General features: G+C 41.2%; 1 protein-coding gene across 3 annotated transcripts in view; it reads right to left on the bottom strand.

Annotated features, from left to right (window-relative positions):
* The window catches only part of shroom1 (shroom family member 1), a 32459-nt gene extending 11778 nt beyond the window's left edge, over positions 1-20681 (bottom strand). For 2 of the 3 annotated variants that reach the window (XM_070843714.1, XM_070843717.1), the window contains exon 1: positions 20612-20681. The gene's annotated coding sequence lies outside the window, so the exon portion shown is untranslated. Of the gene's footprint in view, positions 1-8381; positions 8424-20611 lie in introns of those variants that run through there. The other variant, XM_070843715.1, reaches the window with a different exon arrangement.

Here is a 20681-nt window from a genome sequence, read left to right as displayed (position 1 = left end):
CTAATGCAGCTGTAGTTTAAACCCTGATAGCAATGTAGGTATGTAGGTATATAACTTCTTCTGGCTGAGTTAATGGCACTAATGACATCTTGTCACCTCCTCTTTCACTATAAAGTCAATTCTGTAAGTCAATTTTGTGAACAAGACATTCAGTTTTAACTCATTTTAATGTTTTACAGCTCACATAAATCAGTAGCTTGGTTTTGTAGGTCAGAGCAGTTAACCACCTGCTGAAGGAGTCTGTCTGGCATTTTGCATCAACGAGGTCTCTAATTAAGGGCCTTGAGGTTGGCGGTGCACGTTGCAGCACACACATGAAACAATGTCAGGAATTCCATGTGGAACTATAGAAATCTGAAAGGATTAGTCATGTGACAGGTGTATAATGCCTTGTTATACAGCACGGCGACCCGTAAAGACGTCTCCTTATTCCTGTTGGGACATTAACGCATTTGCTTTTTCTATTTCTTGTCAATAGCTGTCTAAAATTTACAGCTTGTGCAAGATTAAACTTTCACTTAACTGCACAAGCACTACGATTAAGACCATTATCAGGAAGTCTTTACAGGCCATTAAACAGTAGCATTCCGCAGATAAAGCTGATTGCCCTTTACTATGAAACCAATTAATTTCCAACTGTGACACAGTAAAGCAAAATCAACCCAAAAAAAATACTTACAAATACCACCTGATAAATTAAATGCTGGACTCATACCGTTTGTTTTGACTGGGATAAATCTTTTGATGACGAGAAAGCAATTATCTTAAATCCTGACTTCAGTTCATGGTTGGTTTCTTCAAATACCTCATACATTTTTCATAGGTTTCCTCATTCACTGTAAAAGTACACAGAACTGAATAACTTGTAGGGATAAAATCCCTACAATAACCTGCTGTTATCATCAGCTATCCAGAAAATCATCTTCAGGGCAGAAACCAGCCCCTGCAAGATAATGATAGGTTTAGGTTTTACGGTGGACTCTAATGACAGAGTGAATATAGGCTTCTCTCCCTGATGACCTGTCTGCCTTTCCAAGGTTTTGTCATCAAGTCGATACTACATACCTGCCACGCATACACAAAGGTCAGTGTTGCCAACAAAACAAAGACAAACCAACCAGTTAATCAACTCTGGTACTGCACTATGAAAGTTGGCGCTCAACATTGATGGAAATCCATATGTGAATCAGTTGATTGTGTTTTGTTACTCTAAGCAAGAGAGAGAAAAATCTTGCGGTAAATGACCACTAGTAACTTAGACAGACAACTTAAAACTCCCTTAGAATCAATTTCAATGAGCAAAATTTTCCCAGTATTGCCAAGTTTGTTGGCCGAGCTGAAAAAAACCTGAATCAAAGATGATCCTAGGTGGTCGTTTTGCATACACACAAAACCCACCTCCCAAGAGCCTTTCAAACTACAGTATTAAGGGGGATTCCATGTGTTTATGAAGGGCCTTCTGATCTGTGGTGTGTTTCTGTGTGTGTGTGTGTGTGTGTGTGTGTGTGTGTGTGGTTTCCAGCCCTCCTCTTCCCTCTGCAAACAGAGAGAGGCTCCCAAACAGGGGAGCGCTCAAGTGGAAGTGATGGAGGGGACAGGCAGTGACAAAATGTACAGAGGGGAGAGAGTGAGGGAGGAGGGTGAGGCAGAGGGTGACTGGCCCAGACAAATACCCTCACACGCAAACCACAACAACAAGAGACAAGAGAAGTGAACAATGACAGCTGGAAAGCTGAACATAAGATGTAAGGCTGGATCAACAGTCACTACAGCAAAGCAGACGGGGAACTACTCAGAGATCAACTACTTTCAGACTGGTTTGAAAGTTTATAAACCTAAGAGAGCACCGTTAGCGAGAAAAGAATGGCAAAACTCACCCCAACTTTGAGTCTAAGTCACTGACTTTCCTGATTTCCATCTGAAAAAGAAATACGTTTCCTAAGTTTCAACGTGAATTAGGATTTGGTGGTTGATTTTCGTCCTTGTTTTTCATTCAGAACATCTTTCTTCCTCTAAAGAGGGACCAGACCAAGTAACCAGGAGAGCAAGATATTAGAGGGAAGACTTTTAGCGAGTCCCTTCTCCCCCCACTGAGACCCGAGGCTGCCTCGCGGGCGCCACTGATTGGCCAGCAGATGACGTCCGGCTCTCCGGTGCACAATGAGCGCAGCGGAGGGAATATTTCACTGCTGCAGATAGCCGCTAGTGCTGCCGGCCGGCTGAACAACAGAGAGAGAGGGGAGAAAAAAAAAAAAAAAAAAAGAGGCCTCGCATTCCTGGCTGGCTTCAAAGACGGAGCACAGCCCGGGCGCCATTCATTCCCAAGGCCCTGAGCCCTGCACATGGAGACTAGCCAAGGCAGGAGGGAGGATGGAGGAGGGGAGGGGGTAGTGGTGGTTGGGCCGGTGGGTGGATGGGTGACCTCCCAGCCTCCACACACACACACACACAAAAAAAAAACAGTCACAAAGAATAACTAGCCCCCACCGTCACTCTCATTTTCCTGTTTCTCTCTTACACCTACTACTATCTCCTGTTAATAACAATTAAAAAGAAGTTAACTAACTACTGACCAACTACAGAGATCGCTACAAATCACTGACTGATATGAAGGTCATTAGTACTGTAATTCATTTTACAAAGTGTTTATTTGTGTATTGAATGGGACTTTTAATAGGTGGTGGGGTTTATTATATCATGAAGATTTAATGAAAAGTACAGCAAATATTCCTTATTTCACAAATTGCTGAGATTTAAGCATGATATAAAAGACAGTGAGCACTAAAATACACTCTTTCACACTGATCTGTGTGTTACGAGCCAAACTTGCTCTCAATGACACCATCATCTCTGAGAACTCCTGTGTGATTGTCTAGTGTTGGACAAAGACCCCAAGTTGCCTTCTCTATTGTTTTCCATTGTGGCTGGTAGGACTAGTGCTCAGCTATGTGGGTTTTTTTTGTTACTGTTAGCACAGTGTCAGACTGTGAAGAAGTGGTGCAAAGAGCAATATCACTGTAATGCTGTTAGCTTTATTCCTGCTGTAGCAACATACCTTTTGTTTGTGATGGACATGAAACTGAGACAGGGAAGAGACTGCATTTTAACCAGATCATATGTGCAACTGTAGCTTGGATATTATTTTTCAAGGTGCAAACTGACTGATACACTGACACCAATTACAGCCAGACATTTCTGAAAGTTACCTGTTGCATTTAGCCTTTGGAGAATTCTTTAGGCCATTTTATAACATAAAATGTGAGCACAATTTAAATTGAATGCAACCTCAGCACTACATGGCCAGTGAGGAAGCGTTCATTTTTTTTTTTTTATGAACGACGATGGCCGATTGCTGTGGTGCAGCTAAACAGTCAATTAGATTTTAGCTTTAAAATACAATACAAGATTTAATAATTCACTTTCCACAAGAGAACTCCACAACAGGGATCAACATTAAATAGAGACGCGTAAACAAGGATAAGCTCATGACCACTTTCTGCCCGGCAACTGAGCTAAGCACTATATCACGGTGGAGGGAGGAGAGAGTGAGCCGTAAGAACCTCAAGAATTTAAAGACCATATGTTGAAAAAAAATGGTCGGGGAAGGTGTCAGGCAAGGACACATTTTCTTAAAGAAGATTGGATTTATAAAACCAATGATTGACAGAGAGAGCACAAAGAGAAATGAGAAAAGGATAAGAAGGGGGTGTTAAATTCTTTTAGATTTTTTTTTTTTGTCTTTCATTGGTGATTATGTGTTGCAGCGTGACCTTCACCATGCAGCCACGAGACTGGACCACCAGGCGTCTGAGAAGCAAAAGGCAGAAACAGATACAGGGACAGAAAAGAAGAAACAGAGACAGGGAGGAGAGGATGATAAAAAAAGATCCAGAAGAACGAAAGGTGAAACGAGAAACAGAGAAGACACAGATGAGAGAGACACGCAGGAGAAAGAGACAAACAGGAAATTTTGGGGACTGCAGTGGCTGATGCCATGGTAGCCAGTCAGCCACTGCCAAAACCAATAAACTAGTTAGCTCAGCTGGCTCTGGCAAGTCTGTTGATAAAGATGAAGTGATGAGTTGATGGACTGCCGGACCCCGGGCCCCGTCATCAGCCTTACAGATGAGATAGCACCAGTATCGCTGCGCTCTTCGCTGAATTAAACTTTCTTGTAACCGTTGAGTTCCTCCAAAAGACAAACATTTTCTGATGCATTGAAGACAGAGTGGTTTAACATGGTTGCTCTGTCAACTGTCTTAATTTACCCAGAATTCATGCCCAATAAGTCCCATCTAAGATAGCCAAGAAGGACGCAGCTTGAATTTAGATTTAGTCTATTTGATCTCTTACCCTGAGGTACTGAAATGGAGCTACCGTTAACACCTCTGAGTTTCCCGCCAAGTCTAAAATGTCTGCTATGACAAAGATCCACGATGTGATTCCATTTTCTGCTATCTCGTTAAAATGTCTTAAACTTTTAACACAAACAGTGAGTCAGACCTACAATGACTGTATGTCTGTCCCTTTAACTTAAGAACAACTCAAGATCATTCCGATTTGAATACTTTGAGTACTGACAATTACCAAATTATTCTGACTAAAAGCATCTTGGTCACTTTTAATAAAAAAATATACAACAGGGTGGCATCGTTGAAGCCAGGCAAATGCACCATGGAGGCAAAATGACAAAGAAAATGAACGAGCTTGAAGTCTGTAAAGACTGTTATAGTGTGGTTGTAGGCTGCTGCCATTGTCCACCACTCTTACTGTGTTTCTTAGGATGTTACATCGTTCCACATCAGGGGCGCTTCCTATTGAACTGTCACATCCACAGCATATAGACCAGACATTGACTCAAAGGGCAACCAAAAAACAAAGGTTTGCACACAGGTCTTGGTCAAGAGGCCCTGCTCTTGCTTACGTATTGATTTAAGCTACTTGCTGTATAGGATTAGAATCGTTCCACTGACCTTTCAGCCCATGAAAGCCTTCATCAAAACGTGAACCATTATAGTCTTTACTTATTCACAATGTACAGTAAACGCAGCGCTTGAACCTTCATTAAATGCCACTGTGGTGCCTTTCAGTCTGATTTAGGATGAAGAGATTTAATAGAAACGTACCCCCAATCTTTACTTGTCATCTTCAGATTATAAATCTGTGAGCATAAAATGATGAAGATGGCCATCAAAATGTGCTTCTACCTCTGGACTCAAAACTCCCACAAGACCTGAAAGACATCATTCCTATTGTCTCCGATCAAACAGAAACAATGAGGAAGCCGTTTTTGAAAAGGTGGAAGTGGTGCTGGCATTGACAGGGCAAAGCATCCAGTTGCGGAAAAGGGAAAGCGGCGTGGTGTTATCACCACCACCTGTGGTGCTATTCCTCCTGTGTGGGCGTCAAATGCAGAAACAGGCAGAGATTCTGTGTGTTTATGTGTGCAGGGAAGAGTAACCATGCCTGTGTGTTGCTGGGCAGTGCTCAAACCAGTGTCCAAAATCTATAGCTGACACACTAATAAGATCTGCATTCCTGCCCTGATGTGGCCTAAATACTTTCTTGACAATATTAACATTAAGTCTGCTTGATTTAATGCTGATGTTTTCACAAAGCTGTGTACACCTAAAGAAACTGACATGGATACCAAACGTGTGCATGTACATGTCTGACTACAACACCGCTTCTTCTGTAGATGGCTTTAAGTTAAACAATGAATGCTTTGATAATGGCACATACACACACACAAAATGCAGTAAGAATACATTAGTAGCATTTTACATTATTAAAAAAGCACAGAGTAAAGCACTCTGTATTCTCCCTGATCAACCATTAACCAGGAGCTGCATCGTGCCTGGCAGCATCTGGCTTACGAAGTGAACACAGGCCTCAGTGAATGATAAACTTCTTCTTACTCTCAAGTGGCTTCTGAGAAGACAATTACTTTTGTATTAAGGACCCCCCAGGGTGCTGCAATATGATCTAGTCATGGTGAGTTTAACTGGATACTGTAGGAATTCCTCCGCACTAGAATAGTACAAGGCTGCGGGCGACGGGAGATTTGTTGGTGTGTATGTATGTATGTATGTATGTGTTTGCATGTGAGCTTTTGGGCTAAAAATGGGCCGTGCAAATTCATCACTATTGCAGCATATCGTTTTCAGTCTCTGGTATGTGTATTAAAATCTGGGAACATACCGATCTGGGTCAAAGTCAGATATGAAAAGATTATAAAAGGAGAATTATGGAAGCAATTGGACTGCTGGGAACACACACACACATTCGCACACTGAATGCTGTCAGAGTGCCTGACACACTTTTTTTAAACATCAAATAGTTATGCAGCAATGTGTCTTGCACTTTGTTGGCGCCTTTCGGAGGAAATAGGTGGCAACTTCTGAAGTCCGTGGAGAGATGACCCAGGCTCAAGGCGCGCGCTACCTCTAGGCTCGAGGATCACATGTTTCACTGGCTCAACAGCATCTTACAACATCTCAACAAAGCAGGAGATTACCTTATTCAGAGCAAATGTGTGATACCACTGACAACAAGGGAGCCACAGTGACAAAAGAGGGCCAGGGCGAAGAATGTATGAAAGGAGAAAAAACACAGAAAGTGAGAAAGGAGATAGACCGGCAGGAAGCTCAGGACAAACACCACACGAAAAAAACACACAATAACAAATGACCCACTTCCTGTTCAAAGGTGGGAAAAGTCTCAATGACTCCATCATCATGGAAAAATGTTATCCTTAAAAAAAACACTTCTATTGTTCTTCAGTCCCTGGAGTCTCCTATAGCTCAGCCCTCATCTCTGAGCAGTCTCTTAGGACACACTGTCAGCAGTCTAAGCGGGACAGATAATATGGCTTTCACCCAAAATTCATCCCTGATTTTTCTTTGGGACGGCATCGGTCATCAGTAGTAGTTGCATATGGTATTTGCAACTTATTAATTGTTTGGTCTGACCAACAGTACAAAACATTCCAGATCGGCTGAGCCAGAGTTAGCATTATTATGCACATAGAGTAGCCAAAATGTAACCTTGTGAGGCAGCTACATTCACAAGATCATACGAATATCCATCTTGCCAGGCTCCAAGTTATGTGTTTGTGCCTGAACTACAGTGGTTTGGCGACAGAGATGGTTTAGGTGTGATGACAGCAAGAAGCGACTGTTCGTTCATGGTTCTGTATAACAAACCATCTGGTGCATCAGGTTAAATAAAATGTGTTTGGTTAAGCGAGAGAAAGGTAGACCTGCTGAGATGAAACAGCTTTTTTCCAATTGGAATTAAGCATGGTGTATGAGTAAATCTGGTTTAGGCTTTAGATAGAGTATGAAATACCTACAGTAGTGTCTAATAAACTAGAAATGATGCAAACGTGCATCAACCAGTTTGCACTCAGCCCATGTCACTTCTTGCCTATAGCTGTTTCTGCCCTGCCAGGCTGCAGTAACCATCTCTGTCCTGTTACATAATGAGCTGCAGTCCAACCAGCTGACCACAGACACAGGAACTCATCCACGGTGGCCCCTGAGCTAGAAATGCGTCACCCATGACACTGCATGACTTCACCAGGAGCACATGAGATTCAGCACAGAGAACGAGACTTCCCAGGGAGACACTGCCTTTACAGTACATGCATTGTTCTTGTAATGTAACCAATCATTCATTCATCTCACAGTGACTTCTATGTCAAGAGCCTGTATATAAACAAAACTTTCCCGCAGATGCTCATATCGGATCACGTACCGCAAATATGACAGGTTGTCCACCACAAGTGGGCAAATGCCATTAATAAACAAAGTGATTTAGCACCAATGAGAGCAGCAAAGTCTTACTGCAAACAGAGCAGAGAACAATGAAATCTTTGTGCAAGCCGGTATACATTTGCCCCTTCCAAGTATTTATTGGTACTCATGGAACGCAGTAATGCTGCTAAAATCCGTAGCAAAAGCTGTTAATGGACTTATCACACCTCATACAGAGCGGTGTGGCATAAAGGCCATACGATGACCTGGTTCTTTCTTGTGTTTCTCACAATTTGCATAAAGTGACCATGCAAAGAGCTGGTCTGCTCCCTCTGAGGATCTCATTGGATCTATCGCTGTATCAACCTTTGATTTTCAACTTGTGCTAGTTGTAACTTAGTAATGAAGAGTTGTCAGTTAATTCTATGGTATATTCATTTTACTTCAGCCTGAGCAACTCTTCTATTTCTATACTGATACTGAGATGATGGGAACCGTCACAAAATTCATTTTGTCTTTACTGTCTACAGCTACGCAGAGGAAATGATGCATAGGTGAATTTTTAATTATTTATTTTGATCATGCCAACAGCAGGTCAAAGTTTGTACTTATGCAGTGAAATACCGCAACATAGATGAGATGTATTGGGGCAAAATACAGGACAGACATTCATGGTTCCCAGGCGATAGATCCTAAAGACTTTGGTGGTGCCCTGACTTTTCCTCTGACACCTGTAAGACTAATGACACATAAAAATCAGTCTTAGCTGACATGCTTTGTGTTTAGCACTAATTAGTAGATATTAGCAGGTTAACATGCTAAACTAATATAGTAAACAAAGGAAACATGTGACTTGCTAAACATCAGCACATTAGCAGTGTCACTGTGAGCATGCTAGCATGCTAACCTTAGCATTTAGCTCAAAGCACCACTGTGCCTAAGTACAGCTTTACAGAATGGTTTACTGCATTATTGCTGGCTCTTAAGTCTAGTTAAAAAGTGTGGTGAAAAACAGCAGACAGTGACAGTGTTTATGCTTTTGTTATGCAATCTCTGGTTCCCATGAAAAAAAGAGAAAGTGACAGTGAGCCAGGCAATTTCACACAATATAAAAATCAAACAATAAAACAATCTACTATCTGCACTGGGTAAGTATGGAGACCATATCTAGAAGACCAAACCCCTGACACTTTATGGCAGCATGGCAATCTGACCCTTGATGCCTATCACTGGCTGGCTGGTTTGGTTGTTTGATAAAGGCACATGACAAGGAATGTGTGTGATAAGGAGGTAGGGCAGGTACAGGTACAGCATTAAATTATCAGTTAAATCAGTCGTTACTTCCACTGGCATCATTTGTCCTCTGGTTCCAAGTTGGACATATAGCAAGGTTTGTTCACGAAATGCATAACGCTTTTAAATTCTATGGTATGTCTTCTAAATAGTGTCATTTGTGCTAAAAAGGTTAATGAGCACACTGCTGTATTCAAATATCACTTATATAACTGATATAGATCTGTGCAATGATCTCACCAGCCTCCTATTACCCTGCGCAGACAGCAGGTGCGTATACCTGATAAGAGGATAGTCAGCAGGACACTTCCTGGTAGGACTCAGGAAGATCACAGGAATAAAAACCTGTGGGGCTACATTCAAAAGAGCAACGTGGTGCCTTGTTGCAGGGGGGTATTAGTGTAAAAAGAAAGTTAAGATTTCCTAGAAGTAGAGCTGCAAATAACATCATCCACTAATATAATTTTCATTATCCATTAACCTGGGGAGAAAAAAAAAAACTGTCCTGGATGTCCTTTTCATTAAGACATCCTGATCATGAGGCTTTATTATAACACAAGTTTTAGTCTCAATACCCATTACATAACGACATTAGATATTTAATCCTCAGGGATATACAAGGGAAGAAGTGCCAAATTAACAGCGTGCCAAGGGCGATTTCTGCAGACGCCTAAGCACCAATCATGAACGCATGAATTGTCAATAAGTGTTTAGCAATAGCAAAGTGACAGAGTAGACCTTAGATTTAGTAGTTCAATTCATCTAACTCCACTAGGGCCTTCTTCAGACATCATTTCATCAATTTATAGCTGGTACAGATGGAAGCACTCAACGATAGCCTCGGGTTATTCAGATATTGCACACCAACGTCTTTCATGGGAAAACAGGCTACACTTTATCCCTATCCTTCTGCAGCCACACAAATCCTAAGACTATACATCAACACACTATCCTGTTCACTTTGAGACAGTGAGACTACATAATTAGAACTGGGTGTTTCCCCCGCCTGTAATCGTTCAACCTCCTGGAGTGGCCAAAGTCAGGTTACAGTACTAAATGACCTGCTGAGCTCCAAGACAACAGCATTCCTCGTCTGGCCTTATTGCTCCCCTAGATCCATCTAATGTGAGGCAATTACAGCCAATGAATTGACATTTTTTTGACCACAGAATGTAATGGAAGCTATACAGGGACTAGTTTTGAAGGAAAAAAAAAAACATTCCAGTTAATACATTCTCCCACTGCTACCAAACATACACAGCAAGACTAAGGCATTAAGCAAAGTGGCAGTCCAGCTGGCCAGCTACCATACATTGCATTTGTTAAGGGCCCTGCATTCCAGGACAAGGTCTATGGGTCAATGATGGAAACTGATTTGTCTTTGACATGCAAAATCAAAAGGCTCTTGAGGTTGGGAAGGAGTGGGATGGTTCAAATCCAAAAAAAAAAAAAAGATTGTTCATACTAGGGTAGGGCGATAAACCATCATAACAAAGGATTGTGATTAAATGTATGTTAATAACAATTTTAAATAACAACAACAAAGTGATATCTCAAAAGCGATAAAGTTCAGATTAAGACGGTCTACAAAATATGCCGTCAATTGGAGCCAACCAGGATGGGAAATACAACAAATGTTATCCATTCCCTGAAAAGGTCAAACTGGAATGGAGCCATCGTTAATGCTACTATTTACGCCTGTGCTTTTCCTGCTTTGACACGTCAAAGCGTCTGCCTGAAAGGTGAAATGTGGTCTGACTGCAACAGAAAAATGATGAAGGTGTGATGTTTCCGAGCCTAAGTGGTGCAAAAAAAAAAACAATCGCATGAGTCAGGGAGACGTCAGTCAAACACACCCTGTACACACTGACACAGTTCTGAGAAGCGATAAAATCAGTCCACGTAAAACCACCTGTGGGGGGCGTATATACCAAGGGTGTGCAGGGCCTTTAAAGGAATAGTTAGACAGTTAGACATTTTGGAACAAACAGTTATTTGCCCTCTTGCTGAGAGTTAAGTAAGAGTTGATACCAATCTCGTGTCTGTATGCTAATACGAAGCTACTGCTCCGTATATACCGCTATTACGACGCGTTATAATTAACATGTTACAATTATAATTACCCTTAGTAAAGAGTCCTAATCAGGCGAACTCTGTGAAAAAGGCTGTTGGAGGTGCATTGTCTTTGTCCAAAGTTTACACATCCTTTTCTGTTGCATCTATTTCATTATGGCTGATACATCAAGTTTGTTGATCTCGGACCTAAAGTGCTCTAATCAACCAAAATGACTAAAAAAACCACCATAAAAAAAACAGTATACAAACCGCCTTAGTATACTAACCCTAACATACACTAACAAACAGCAGAACCCATTTTATGTTAATTCTTCTTCTATTCACACAGAAAAAAACACAATAGGCAGAGCAAATTTCAGTCATGAATCCTTGGGGTCATTTCAATGGGTGACCAGTTGAATAACATGCCTCTTGCTCAACGAGGAGCAGCATAAACACAAAGTCTGATATGACATCATGTGCGGTGAGGAAGGAGAAACCAAAGAAATGTGAGGATAAATAGGATGAGGTGTGAGAAACTGGGACACTGTCCGCCCATCTAATATGGCATGATGAAAGTGAACAGACATGCCTCTGATCGCTCCTTTCATACCAGCCAAGATGCTTTAAGGAGCATGAAAAGGACAGTCCAGATACACGATACGCTGCCCTGTAGAGCAGCGGCGGCAGGACAAGGAAACATTTGCTCAGTGTTGCAACAGGGATTTGAATTGCAAAAGAGCCCGCCAGGCAGACAGAGAAACTGTGTGAGGGCGAACGGTTGACATTCACTCCCCCCCCCCCCCCCCCCACCAACATGGCCCAAACATGGCTGCTGCCGAAGTCAACAACAGATCTGACCGAGGCATATTCTTAAGAAAGAAGATTTTTAATCTACTTGAAGAGCGTGTGCTCACCGACTGTGATCTGCCAGGTCAGACTCCAAATATCAGGTGAAATCAAACAGTGGCCAACATTCTCCAAATTTCTGCTTTCACACAGCGAGCGTGCAAATTATGAGGAGCATCCACCCTGACAGACCGAGCAGATTAAACTAAGTGGAAGTGATGATCGATAATTAACGCAGATCAAGATAAGGATGTCTTGTGGGCAACAGGTGTGCTTACATGCAGAGACACTCTTATTACTGTTCTTCTAAACTCTTTGGCCTCTACAGCCTGGGATCAAATCTCACTGTCTCTTTCTCCTCTATTTACACTTCTGTTTCCCACTCATTTCTCAGACATGGACAAGAGTTAAAGCACGTGAGAGGAGTAGCTTTCCAACAGGGAAGGACGAATTCCAGCATTTGCGATTGGAGTTTCATATCTACTTTGCTAATTGGCAGTCTGAATGAAAGATAAATATTTACTTTGCTTTTATTTATGTGGTTGAGTTGTGAAACATCACTGTGAAACACATTTAAAAAAAAACAAACTGGGTCAAAGCAACCTGCTGCTTTCACAGTTACTGTTCAGAGATCACTTCACGCCAGACTTTGGGTCTCCATTTGTCTTAATAAGTGCTTTTGTCAAAACATACTTTGGGTATCCAGCCATCAGGGAAATTTAACCTGAAGGCAGATGCTGATTTAGACGCCTACAAAATTTTAACTGATTGGTCCAGAGCAGACCACAGCAAACATTTTGCCTCCTACGTTGTGAGGCACAATTTGATATGGAGAAAAAACCCATGGAGAACAAAATAACAGATGGCTTGCTCACATCTCTCCATGTATCAGATTTAGCCAAACCAGCTTTTTCTGATGGCCCGAGCTTTTAAATTTATGTGCAGAACTGCTGAAATATCCTCACTGGAGTGGACTATAATATATATATATATATATATACTATATATATATATATAAACTAACAACAAGTATTAGAAGGATCTAAATGTTATCCAAAACCAATGCGAATAAGAACTCACTCAGCATTAAGATTAGAAAATCAATTATTCAGGATGACCCCTGACCAGACAATATCATTAAATGAACATGTATTTCAACAGAGCCTTTGTATCCATCATAACTATAAAAAGTCTTCATTTTGGCACCATAAACACAAAAGGGAGAGTATAAGTGAGTTGGCTCTCTTTGAGCCAAACCTCTGACTAACAAGAAATGTATTTTCTCCCTCCAGCTTCTCAGTCTCTCAATCTCCATATCAAGTCTACAGGGGGATTTCTCTGTAAAATGAGCCTAGAATAAATTTGATTTAGTGGACAGCTTGTGCTCGGAGAGCAAAACTGCAGGTTTAAATTTTAAAGTGTAAGGATCTTAGCTTTCAACATGTGTCTTAATGAGTTTTCCATGCACACGTCCCGTATAAACTGCAGCTAGCCTACATTCTCAAAATCACACTGCAGTTATAATAATAAGTACTTCCTTCACCCTCATCATTGACAGGAAAAATATTTCTTGCATTAAAGCACGTACAGCTTTTGAGATTTAATTAATCTGCTCCATGTGGACGCTGAGTTAGCATTTAGCTAGTTTTGTCATTCCTCAGGCCATTATAAAGCAGATGATCAATGTAACACAGCCAACAATTTCTCCCTGAACAGGCTGATAAGTCTCTCAAACTGAGTAATCCCGAGTAAGCCCATTTCCTCTGGGAAGTTTGCTTTATGCTGCAGAGAGCTATATAATAAAGAAATAATGAAACAATGAAAAAGAAAACTATTATTCAGTCCAGAATACAGAAGTTCTTTGTTAGCTCGCAGCACTGTTACCACGTGAATCGTGATTTTGTGGTCATCCCACCTCCATCTCAGTACATTTGACCACAGAACACATTGAAAAAACTAATGTGTTTCTAATGTGCTGATAATTGCAGAGTCCCACCTCCACCTCCAGCTATAGACTGTACTCTGTAGAGGATCTCCCATTGTATGGCGAGATCCTATGCCGAGATGAAACAATTTAACATTTAATTGCCCTGCTTTTGAAACACATACAGAAACCTAATAGTACTGATCATCACGCTCAGGAGTCAAGTGATCTCTAATCTCCATTGTGTTTCCCAGCACCGAGGCTGCCACCGTGGTTAATTTTGGGGAGCTGATCACAATGGGCTCTTTTTACTGCTGGCAGCGCAGGTTTCCTACCTCAGAGGAGGGGGGGAGGATGGGGGGGGGCGAGTAAGAGGGGGTGGAGGCTGTAAAATAAATCACACAGAGATTACACTTCAGCAGAAAACAGTGCAACACACTCTGGACTTTGTAACCTGGCAGAGAAAAATGGAGTGCTGTGGTCAGGTGTGGTGCTGCCTGAGGAAGCATTGGTGTGACTACCGGGGGGAACATTACTCTTTCCTATGACGCCAAGCCATTTAACATGAAAAACATATCCCTGCACTCAATTCAGTATTTTCACTTCCACTGCTATTTGGCCGTTTCATATATAACTGTATGTTTTTGCTGAATGCAAGTTTTACATTTGTTTTACATTTTTCTCCTGATTTTGTGGCTCGTTCTATGCAGTTGGTAGATTATCAGCCTCAAAAGGTCCAAAGGGAGTCAGTCAGGCTGGATGCTAAATAGCATCAGAATTGGCAGACAATATTTAAAACAACTGTGTTGAAAATAACTGTATTTTCATTTGGGATTAGCTGATTATTTTTTCAATTAATCGTCTATTAAATATCAGAAAATAGTGAGAAAATGTCCATAAGAACTCCTCAGAGACTGCAGTGACATTTTAACCCTTTAACGTCCTCACCAAGAAAAAAAGCAATGAAAAAATGTATTCTTTATATATTTTATTTCCTTGGGGCACTAATTACAAAAATCAATGTTTTTTTATGAGCAGATCCCACATTTTTTTAAATATTGGCCTCTACCAAACGGTTGAGATGTCGTAAGTAAAACATGTTTTCAATAAGATATAGTGAGTCAAAATGTGCTCTACCATATGGTTGAGCAGAACGTTAAAGGGTTAAGATGTTACAGATATTCAGTTCAAAATCATATAAAACAAAGAAAAGCAACAAACCTTCTCATTTGAAAGGCTGGAACTAGAGGTGGTAAGACTTTCTAAAAAATCTTTATATCAATTATCAAATCAATTGCAGATGATCAACAAATCTATTGATCATTGCAACCCTAAATGACTTAAAACTGTGTCATTTTATCTAAATAACTGCTGCTTTTCAACTAATATTTATTTATTAAGTTGTTTTACTTCAGAAACTGGAAAAAATATCCCCCTATAACCAAGTCACAGCCCAGGTGTCGAGGCCATCCCAGACCTGACTGGACACACACGCACAAAGACATCAAGCCTCTACTTCCAGCCATGTCAGACAGCTGTAAATACCTCTTTTATTAGTCAATATCACAGCCGTATTACTGCGTCTGTGGGCGGCTCAAGTCTCAGTGACAGCCCCTCACCCACACCTTTTCATCAGGGGCTATGAAATATGAGAAGGCCCTCCAGCAGGCCTGTTACCACGGTGTATTATGGAGGTACAGTACAACCACACCGTAGTCTGTTTGCCTTTCTTTACTCTCTCAAACCACACAAACAAAAGGACGCAGGGCTGCTCTGTAAAAAAGAAAAAACTCTTATTCTTCCTCTCTGACGCTCTTTATAGACCCCCTTTTTCAACAGCATATTAAATCTTTAAAGCCATAATCTGTGATCAGTGCAGAGATGTTTTTGCACTTAAGCCAAGCAGTGTGGCTTTGATTTGGATTTGAATTGTTTTTTCCTGATGGAGTTTCTGCAGTTGGCATTACTGTCATTCTGCCATTGTGACAAACCAATGACTTTAGAACATCATTTGTTCAAATTTAATGATGACTGAATAATGGCTGACTAAGTAAAACTGTATTTACTATTATTTTTTATAATCCTGAAATAAAAAGTGTGTGTGTCTCTTACAATCACTGAAAAAGGCACCCTGTGGAGTTTTAGACCTCCAGTCGTCGTAACACGCCAAAATATGCAGCAGAAAAGGCCAGAAAAGACTGTTAGACATGGATGTAGACAATGCAGGGTTCAGGTACGGGTTTGCAAATGGTTGCTAAGAAATACAATCAATGTTTAGTAGACCTCAATGATACATGGTTAGGGAAGGTAACACTGAATTTACACATAACTTTGATTAACTCCACAGCGCAACGTTAACTAATCTATGAATGTACTCAGATTTTTTAAAAATACTGCCGACATTTAAGAGTCTTGTTTATTGTCTTTGCAGTGTGTTGCTGCTACAATAGTACTTCCTATCCATCTATATTTCCCAAAAAAGTAGGGAAAGGTAGCTATATTTAAAAAAGCCGTCAATACAAATACGTGACACACACATACCCACATGACATTTGACACTGCCGAATCCCAGTGAGGGTCCTATAGGGCGATACAATAGTGTAGGTGTGGTCCTGTCAGATAACCTGAATAGGCAGACAGACACACATAACCGTACACACTTTCCAGCCTGCCCTCAGGGGGTCTCGTATTAGCCAGTGATAACCTCTGTCTGCCATTTGTCTCCTTCTCATCCATCGGACCTGAGGAGGCCTCTCTGTCCCTCTGACAAAAGACAAAGGATCTGACAATAAGTCATCGCTGCAGACCAGTGAGTGGTCAAACCCAGGTAAAAAAAAAAGGCCCCAGGGTCTAGCAACAACTGAGACAGAAGGCTGGGAAAGGGACCGGATTGTGGTGGGAATAGTTTTGCCAATGTTACACAAACATGAAGCGTTCTGAAATGAACCCATGTGCTTCCTGGCTTGGCGTTCGCTCTGAGGGGGACACCCGCAATGTTTGGAATGTCAGTCAGGGGAGGAGGAAAGGAGTCCTGGCGGTGGCGAAAATGAAGAACAAGAGGGGGAATATGTCCACATCCTGGAAATAATTCACTGGAGCCCTCTGTCGTGCTTTAACAATAAATCAGTACAAAACTTCAATCAGTTGCAAAAAGTTGCAGAAACGGATGTTTGGGGCCGCTTGGAATGAAATAACCTGTAGATACAACACTGACAAATTATCCCCTTGTAAGCTAATATGACAAACCTTTTAGCAAACAGAGGCATGTTTACACATCCAGCTGACATAGAGCAACATTAGCATTCAAATGAAGTCGTGTTTCTGGCCGCCTAATGAAAATAAATCCAATATTCACTCTCCTTACAGTTCTGTTTCGCTCTTCACAAAAACCTGGGGGGAAATATCTGACTCTTTGGCTCCTGAATGCTTCACTACAATAATTCACTGGCCATACAGTGGGTTGCTTTTTCTAAAACAATACGCTGAAAACGCAAATGCAATGCTTGTAATCTCTATACAAGAGCCATTATATGCAAGAGGAAAGTCTTTACTGTGATGATGGACATGATGGCGATGCCAACAGTTCTCCTTGTACTGAACTCCATCACCTTCACATATGCAGCTACCTCAAAAAAAGAAAAATCTACACACACATGAACACTCATCGATTAGCTCAAGTTCTACCATAATGATGTAATGTTACAGTAAAACTTCCCTATTAATGTTTCCATTCACAACATGCCTGCTAGTTACAACAACCGCAGTTTATGTATTACTTATTAATCCAGTGGGGAATTTTTAACTTGAATATGGCATCTTTGGCAGCGTTCTTTCTTCCTCTTCGATGCTCGTACTCTACATAATCAAATCATTTACCCTGACCCGACCATCATCTTATCAGCGTTGGCAAAGTTATCTTAAGCTTTCACCTTATGCTAACTAGCCTCCAAGCAAACTGCAGTTAATTATTTTATAGCATCACTATGATACCATTTCTAAAATATGCAGGCACTTGCATGACATAATACCCTGAATAGTCTGACTTTATTTCCCATCTAACCCTTGATGATAACAGGTCTGAAGGACTTTGGTCACAAAAGTTTGTAGCAGTACCTCACAAACACAAACACAAAGGGATGATTTGTAGTTACATCATGCTAACTCCCATGTTTGTGGTCAACAGGTATCTTATTAATCCTCTCTCCTATCTGATTACAGCCAATCCGAGTCAATCACCTCTGAACACCACTGAATCCCTTGTCCCTTAAAATGAGCCATCCACCACATCAGATATTTCCTTGAAGAACGCATTTTCCTGAAACTAACAATGCCAGTGAAAGTGTCGCATTGTGCGGGCACAAAGGAAGAGGTGGAATAACAGGATCACACTTCCATTATGGGAAAACAATACAGGTAAGAATAACAGAAACCAACAAACTGTCAACGGATTTCTAACCCCGACGCCTTCCTGCTACATCCTTGTCCTTCTCCGACACCTTCACTGGAGTTCACACTGACACCATACACGCAGATAATGATTTAATTACAGCAGTGTTAGGTAATGATTAAGGTTTCTCTACCGTTTAGCTAGTTCATTACATTTCTTTATCTGAAATAAAGTATCAGTTCCATGTACTTTTGCCACTTTATTTGGATAACTTTCATTTCCACAAACTACTATTTCAGCATGTAATTATTTTTGGCAAATGCCTCCATAAGGTTCCTTGTTGCTGCAGAATCAATGTGATCCCATGTCTACATACTGTGGGTATCGTTGCAGAAGCGTGACTCCACAGCATCGATATTTGGGCTAAAACTACTGACTATCTTCACTGTTGGTTAATCTGGCATTTATTTTCTTGATTAATCGATTAATTGTTTGGTTTCCCAGAGCCCAAGATGATTTCTCCATAAGCCAAAGACATTCAGTTTGATGTTATAGAGGCGTAAAGAAAATATTCACATTTAAGAAGCTAAATGTTTTTTTGTTTTTTTTTTACATCACTCAAAACCAAACCAGCTTCCCAAAACAGACAGCGATTAATTTAATAGCACTAATCAATACTGTGCAGTTTTTTTTTAACGTTAGAGGGAGAGGAGAAGAGAGAGCCAGAGAGAGGGATCATGTTTCAATACCCAGTCTAAGTTTACGTGCACGGCCAACGGCTTTGTGACCCTACTCTTATTTTATAGGCTTGCCCCTCTATTTGCTTCCGTCTTTTGTTCCTGGCTTCCTTTCTTCTTTAATCTTCCTGCAAACACACACACCACCTACTCAAGCTACAGTATCACACGTTCAATCACCAGTATGCGCAATTACCAAACGAGTGTATCGCCACATGTTTGCATGTTTTGGCATTGCTGCAAGTTATGACGCAATGTGTGTGTGTGTGTGTGTGTGTGTGTGTGTGTGTGTGTGTGTGTGTGTGTGTGTGTGTCAAGCATCCATGGGTGCACGAGTATCCACGCAGTGCAACATTAGATGAGCTGAGGATCAACAGGTGTTTCTTTTTGGTTCTCTTGCCTCTGCATCCCTCTGTGCGCATAGTTCCTGTGTGCATGTGTTGCCTTTTGTCTGTGAGTGCATTACACCTACATGCACGTCTGCTCTGCACTAACGTCTCTGTGAGGGTCTCTCTGCAGCCTCCAGGTCAGACTCCGTGGGTGCAGTGGAGTCGAGCCGGGTCAGCGGCCTGAGCAGGGCATCCAGCGGCAGCGCACAGAGAGGCCAGTGTGCTCTTCCTGCTCCCACCATCTGACCAACGCTCTGCATGAGCGCCTCAGCTTCAGCCGCAGCACAAAACACCAGTGTCTGGTTTCCGCCTAAGCAACCCTGCCACAGCCGTGGGGCCTTTTGTTCCCACTTTAAATAAAACATAGGCCAGTCATTAGGCAGAAAGGCCCTCCTGTGCATAATTCAGGGCCAGGTATCAATTTGGGGCGAGGTGATATGGTTAAAGAAGGACAATGCTATGTTGTTCTCACAATATCGTCAAACAACGGACACTGCATAAGCAGTCTACAACACACACAAGTATGGTAATGGAAAATAAATGTGGTGATAACAGTAGTTTGGGTTGTTGTTTGTCTCCAGCCCAAACTTTCCATTACAGAGCTGCAACTAACAATCATTTTCATCATCATCATCATCATCATCAAGTATCTGTGGATTGTTTTCAAAGTGATTTTGAACTGCTTGTAATAGACCAAAAAACTCAAAGATAAAACAATTAATTGATTATCCAAACTGTTGATTATTCATTTCCTGTGGATTTCCCAATCAATGAATACACAAAACATTTAAGCTCTAATCCATTATAAACCAATAGGAAGAACTGAAAATGTGTACTTGATGATTAAAATATTAAAAACTCACACAGACGACAAAGGCGAGCCCTAAACATTTCAGGATATAAAACAATTACAAAATATAGCTACTAAATTTGAATATATTACAAAACGTTGCATTGATAAAACAGTCACCATGGCCACCAGCAAGGACCATTTATTTTCTGCCTGTTTTGGAAAGTGCGGCGTTTATTTTACTCCTGACGCATATTCTAACTTTTAAAAACTAAATCTATAAGAAGAGGTGCAAAACAAAAACATTTTGTAGTCACAAAACCCATTTTGACAAGAAAAAGAGACCAACAGGTTGACAGTTGACAACCGAAACTGAGCAGACGCAGCGATACTGAATGCACCTGCTGCTACCAAAGTCCCCTTCACGTACCTGCTGATTCCCGGACACTTCGCTGGTTTTCAACCTGTAGTCCTTGTTTCTCTCGGCTGTGCTTCCTGCG

The sequence above is a fragment of the Pempheris klunzingeri genome, chromosome 14, assembly GCF_042242105.1.
Source record: "Pempheris klunzingeri isolate RE-2024b chromosome 14, fPemKlu1.hap1, whole genome shotgun sequence".
Classification (NCBI taxonomy): Eukaryota; Metazoa; Chordata; class Actinopteri; order Acropomatiformes; family Pempheridae; genus Pempheris; species Pempheris klunzingeri.
This window is presented reverse-complemented; position numbering and strand designations above follow the sequence as displayed.